Source organism: Tenrec ecaudatus, chromosome 3 (genome assembly GCF_050624435.1).
Source record: "Tenrec ecaudatus isolate mTenEca1 chromosome 3, mTenEca1.hap1, whole genome shotgun sequence".
Classification (NCBI taxonomy): domain Eukaryota; kingdom Metazoa; phylum Chordata; class Mammalia; order Afrosoricida; family Tenrecidae; genus Tenrec; species Tenrec ecaudatus.
In genome coordinates this window covers 128,732,575-128,738,737 of record NC_134532.1, presented here as the reverse complement: position 1 = coordinate 128,738,737, position 6,163 = coordinate 128,732,575, and positions in this window count along the sequence as shown.

Genomic DNA, 6,163 nt, shown 5'->3' with positions numbered 1-6,163 from the left:
CAAAGACCGATCTGACCCCACCACTCCGGGGTGAAACGCTAAGGGTGTGCAACAGAGCAGCAAGGGGAACAAAGCAACGAAGTCCCTGGGGAATACCAAAAATAGACTTTGGGGTTAAGGTGTGGCGCCACATCAGACTCGACCAGAAAATACCCCTAAAAGTCAGCAAACAAATCCGGAAATATTTATAGACTTTTCTTTTTATGTCGATGGTTTTTCTTGTTGTTGTTTTGTTTCGTTGCTTTGTTTCGCTCTGTCGTGTTTTTGTACTTATTATTGTCTCTGCATGTCTATCTAGACAAGATATGCGGGATAAACAATCTGGAAGGGGAAAACAATGGGACCAAAGATTCTGCTGGGGGATATGGAAGCAGGGGAAAGGAAATGGGTGCCAACCAACTCAGGGACAAGGGAACAACAAGTGATCTAAAATAGATGGTAAGGAGAGTATAGGATGCCTAGTCAAGGGCAATGTAGCCAAGAGAAATTACTGAAGTCTGAACATGATAGTGATGTCTGAACATGAAACTGGGACAAGAGTAAGGTAAAAGGAAATAGAGAAAAGAACTAGGAGGCAAAGAACATGTATAGAGATCTAAATACAATCATACATATATGTATGTAAGCATATTTATATGTAATGATAGGGAAATAGATCTATGTGCATATTTTAAGTATTAAGGTAGCAGATAGACATTGGGCCTCTACTCAAGTACTCCCCCAATGCAAGAACACTTTGTTCTAATAATCTTGCATACTGTGATGCTCACCTTCCTGACAGGATTGCTGAAGACAAAATGGGGGCAAAAGCAAATGTGGTGAAAGCTGATGGTGCCAAGCTATCAAAAGATACAGTGTCTGGGGTCCTAAAGGCTTGAAGATAAACAAGCGGCCATCTAGCTGAGAAGCAACAAAGTCCACCTAGAAGAAACACACCAACCTGTATGATCATGAGGTGTTGATGTGATAAGGTATCAGGCATCAAAGACCTAGAACAAAAAAAATCATATCAATATCAATGAGGGGAGGGTGGAGTGGTGATCCAAAGTCCATCTGTAGACAATTGGTCATCCCCTTACAGAAGGGTCACAAAGAAGAGATGAGCCAGTTAGGGTGCAGTATAGCATTGATCAAGCATACAACATTCCTCTGGTTCTTTAATGCTTCCCCCTGCTACCCTCCCCCACTATCATGACTTCAATTCTACCTTACAAATCCGGCTAGACCAGAGCATGTACATGGGTACAGATAAGAGCTTGCAACACAGGGAATCTGGGGCAGATAAAGCCCCCAGGACCAATAATGAGAGCAGTGTACCAGAAGGGGAAGGGGAAGGTGGGGGAGAAAGGGGAAACTAATCATAATGATCGACATATAACCCCCTCCCTGGGGGACAGACAACAGAAAAGTGGGTAAAGGGAGACATCAGACAGTTTAAGATATGAAAAAATAACCATTTATAAATTATCAAGGGTTTGTGAGGTAGGGAGAGTGAGGGAAGGAGGGAGAAAATGAGGAGCTGCTACCAAGGGCTCAAGTAGAAAGAAAATGTTTTGAAAATGATGATGGCAGCATATGTACAAATTTTCTTGATACAATGGATGTATTTATGGTTTGTGATAAGAGTTGTTTGAGTCCCTAATAAAATTATTTTTAAAATGAAAATGGGCAAATAGTTCACCATAAAAGACATCCTGATTGCCAACAAAAGATGAAGAAATGTTTTTGATCAATATCTGAAAAATGTAAATCAAAACAATGATGAGATACCACTTTGCACTAGCAAGTTCAAAAGAAACAGTGACAGTGTTTAAAAAATCATAAAATAAAATGATCAAAAAAATAAAGCCACCTCAAAATAAAGCAGTAAATAACCAATTTAGAAGAGGATATGGAGAGATTGGAGCACTCGTCCATTATTGGTGGGACTAATTTCCCCTATGTTCCTATTTTTTTGAATGTTTTTATTAAAAAGGGATATTTGGTTTGGTCTCATGGCTTTTATGCATCAAAACATCACAACACTTCAACAAGAAAAAAATGAACAATCCAATTTTGAAATGGTCAGAAGACCTGAGTAGACAACCCACCAAACCCACCAAAGGAGAGGTCCAGACAGCTAACAATCATGTGAAGCAATGTTTATGATCTCTGGCCATTTGAGAGATGCAAACTAAAACGATGATGAGAGAGCCCTTAAGAGGAGCACTGACTATAAAGTTCAAAAAAAAAAAGGAGCACTGACTATAAAAGTTCAACACACACAGAGAGAGAACAAAGTGAGAGAGAGAGAGGATCCGGAGAGACTGGAGTCTTCGTTCACTGCTGGCGGGACTGTACAACTGTATAAGGACTGTGGAAAGCTGTCTGAGCTTCCTAAACAAACAGGAATAGAATGACCATCTGACTCAGGAATCGTTCTACTTAGTAGGTACTGTAAAGAAAAAAAATAAAATCCTGAACATATATTTGCACACCTATGTTTATCTCAACATTAGCCACAGTAATAAGATGATGGAAACAATCCAAATGTCCATTGGTGATGGAATGGATAGACTATGGTACAAAATACAATGGAATATTATGCATAATTAAGAACAATGAGGAAACTGTCAAACATCTCACATGGATGAATTTGGAAGATACCATGCTGAGAGAACATACGTCAATTCTATGATGACATGCATTGTATGAGACCATTGTTATAAGAAGAAGAAAAATACATTTTCAATGGTGTTCATGCCAAAAAAGCAAACTTTGATGGTTATGGAGAAGGGAAGAGAAAGAATGGAAGAGGAAGCAGATAAATAGAGATACACGTAGACAGTAACTCATATAAATACATAAATAGTCCGACTCATAGTGACTTTATTAGATGGACTCTGTTATAGCTTCTGAGAGATGAAACTTTTTCCCCCGTGAAGAGTTACATCATCAGAAACCAGAAGCAGGCAGTTCTATTGCTTTCCAGATGGTTCCTATGAGTCACATTCAACTCCACGGTAGTGAAGGTTTTTGGTTTTGTTTTTATGACAGTTACATGGGGTAGGAATACTCTCACTCCCATTTTTGTTCTCTACCCAAAGCTTTGAAGCTCTTCTGAATGATGGAGATGGTTTGAGGAGTGGATAAGAAACCTGTTGCATAAATACACAGCTTTAACTGCTACATTATTATTATTTTGACTTCCTCATGGAAAAAATGTATTGCAATAGTAGCAAATAAAGGTAATTAATTGTCAACAATCTCGGGATTGTTAATGTTGGAGGAATTTTCACTGCAGCAAAAAGAGAATGTTGAGCAATATTTGTGGCACTAGAATAGCATCAGGATCGGAAGAAGGCTCTTTAACAAAACCCCAACTCGCCAATAGATAGCATCGTAATACATGGAGAAAAGAAGGAAGTTGTGAAGGATTTGTTTTCTTGAATCCACAAGCATCCCATATCAAATCACCAGTCAAGAAATCCAATGACTCATGGCATTGGGCCAGTATGCTGCCCAAGATCTCTTTAGAGGTCTGGCTCTTCAAGTACAAGGATATTACTTGGAGGTTAAAAGTGACCCTAACCCAAGCCATGACATTTTTATCAGTCTCACGCATATGTGGAAGCTGTGGTTACTGTTGGCGCCCACGGTGCCAACCCTTTGTGGAACAGAAGGAAACATTGCCCATCCATGTCCTTGAGAGGCAGCTCCTCCTCCTCCTTTTTCCTCTTCTTTTTGCTGCCCCTCTACCAACCAGTATGTCCTTCTCTAGGGACTGGTCCTGCCTCACCACGAAGTCTCACCATCCTTGCCTCTAAGAGCATTCTGGCTGTCCTTCTTCCAACCAGATTTATTTGTTCTTTTGACAACCCGTGATACTTCCAATATTCTTCGCGAGTACCATATGGCAGACATGTTAGTTTTTCTTCTGTCTTCCTGCGTCAATGTCCAACTTTCACGTGCATAGGAGGCTATTGAAAACATCATGGCTTGGGACAGTAGGCCTTAGTTCTGAGAGATAGCTGATAAATAAGGAAGAGCAAAGAATAATTGGTGCATTTGAATTATGGTAGTGCTGAAAATACAAAAACAAGTAAATCTGTCTTGGAAGAAGTGCAGCCAGAATGCTCCTTAGAAGTGAGGACGGTGAGATTTCCAAGCAGATAGTTTGGATTTGTGGTGAGCCTGAGGACCAGTCCCTAGAGAAGGGCATCATGTTGGGCAAAATAGTGGATCAGCAAAAAAAAAAAACAACAACAACCAAAAAAAACCAAACCGGAAACCTCTCAAGGAGATGAACTGACACAATGGCTGCAACAATGGACTCAAATATAGCGGAGGGAATGAGGCTGACCTAAGGGTATTTCCTTGTGTGTGCACAAGTACGGTCCCTATGAGTTGTAAATGACGCAACAGCATTTAACAAGAACAGCATGTGTAACTCAGGAGATTTTCATGTTTCTTGGTGTTTCAAATAGTCTCTTACAATTCTGTCAAATGGGTACTTTGGTCTTAAGCAAAATTACATGTGGCCCCACGAGGATAAACTAATTCTTGGTTAGTGATGGTGCTTTAGTCATTGTGGCCATGCAGTTATAACAAGGTGAGGGCCACTGTAGAGCCATGGCCTGACATGTCATGCGACCCAGGAGCTCAGATCCCTCAGGGAGGAAAGGCAGTCACTGCACTGACAAGTCATGTAGACCAGCAGGAAGGGTGTGAGGCATCTAGAACGGGGAATCGAGGAGAGAGAATATATCAGCTGTTGTCTTGGGAATGACTATTTGGCAATAGGGCCAATTTCACCATTCTCACCATTTCAACGTCAGTCTTGATGTCCAAGCCCACAGCAACTATGTATGGCTACTCGGCATGCTTACCACAACCTGGAGAGTTGCTCAGAAGAACAAGGACTATTTGTAAAGCTGAAAATTGAGGACCTGCATTGTATGTATTTGGCAAATATTGGGCTACAGATCATAAAACGGTTTAAAGTGAGAAGAAAGCAAATAGTTTGCAATTATATTCATCTAAATTTAAAAGTACACATACAGACAAAAAGTTTGTATGATGCAATTGGAGGCTAAATGTGCGCGGACAGCTTCGTCTTTCTCTCAAGGAGCGGGCGGCTGGGTTTGAGCTGCTGCTTTTTCATGTGTAACCCACTGCCGCACCAGAGGATCCATACATATTATGAGGGGGCTGCAAACGCTCCTGGGGGAAATCTCATTATCTATTCATCCAGTTTCCCCAAGAACTTTTTGGGGAGAGAGAGAAAGAGAGAGAGAGAGAGAGAGAGAGAGAGAGAGAGAGAGAGAGAGAGAGAGAGAGAGAGAGAGAGAGAGAGAGAGAGAGACTGACTAACCAAATCCAGCCAAGAAGATTCTTCTAACAAATTGGGCATTGAAAATTTACACGCTAGTGGGAAGACTAGCGACAATTTTCAGCCCTGCTCAGCCACTGCCAGAACAGGGACCTGTCTGGGGAAGGCTGCTGTTCTCTCTGGCTTTCGCAGCTGAGCAAAGTCCTCCCAGGGAAAGGCAGCGGCGGCAGCGGTAGCAGAGGACGGCGACAGCCGCCTTAGCGCCGTCGGGCTGCATCCCGCCCTCGCGTCCCCGGGGCGGTGCTGGGGCGCTAGCGGAGCCGGGGTGCGTCGGGCGCGAGCCGGAGCGTGCCCGGCGCCAGAACTCTTCTGATTGGCTTTGGGCGGCGCAAGGACACCGCCCGCCGGCACGGGGGGAGGCAGCCGATCAGTAGCAGCCCTGACTTCCCGGAGGACCTCGGGACGTTGGGGCGCAGGGCACCGAGGGGATGGTGCGCGGGGAGGGTGCCCTGGACCCAATGGACTGTGGCTGGTGGCCGGACCCCGAGCGGGTGGGCTGGAGTCCCTGGGAAGCATAGCCCCACCAGTAAACCCATCCTGCTCCCCGGGCACACGGAGGGGTCCTGGGGGGCTTCCTCGCGCGAGAGGCGCCCCAGTTCGGAGCGTTAGCGGCGCTTCCCACTGTTCTTTGGAGCCCCTCACCCGGCTCCGCCGGCTCCCGGGCGGGGCTTCCGGAACAATCCTGTGAAATATCCATGCCCCGCGGTTCCGTGCTGGAGGGGGGGGGGGGGTTACAGGCTCTGGGATTTGGTGTCCCCTAAAAGATGACACTCGAAGAAAGCGATTGCATAA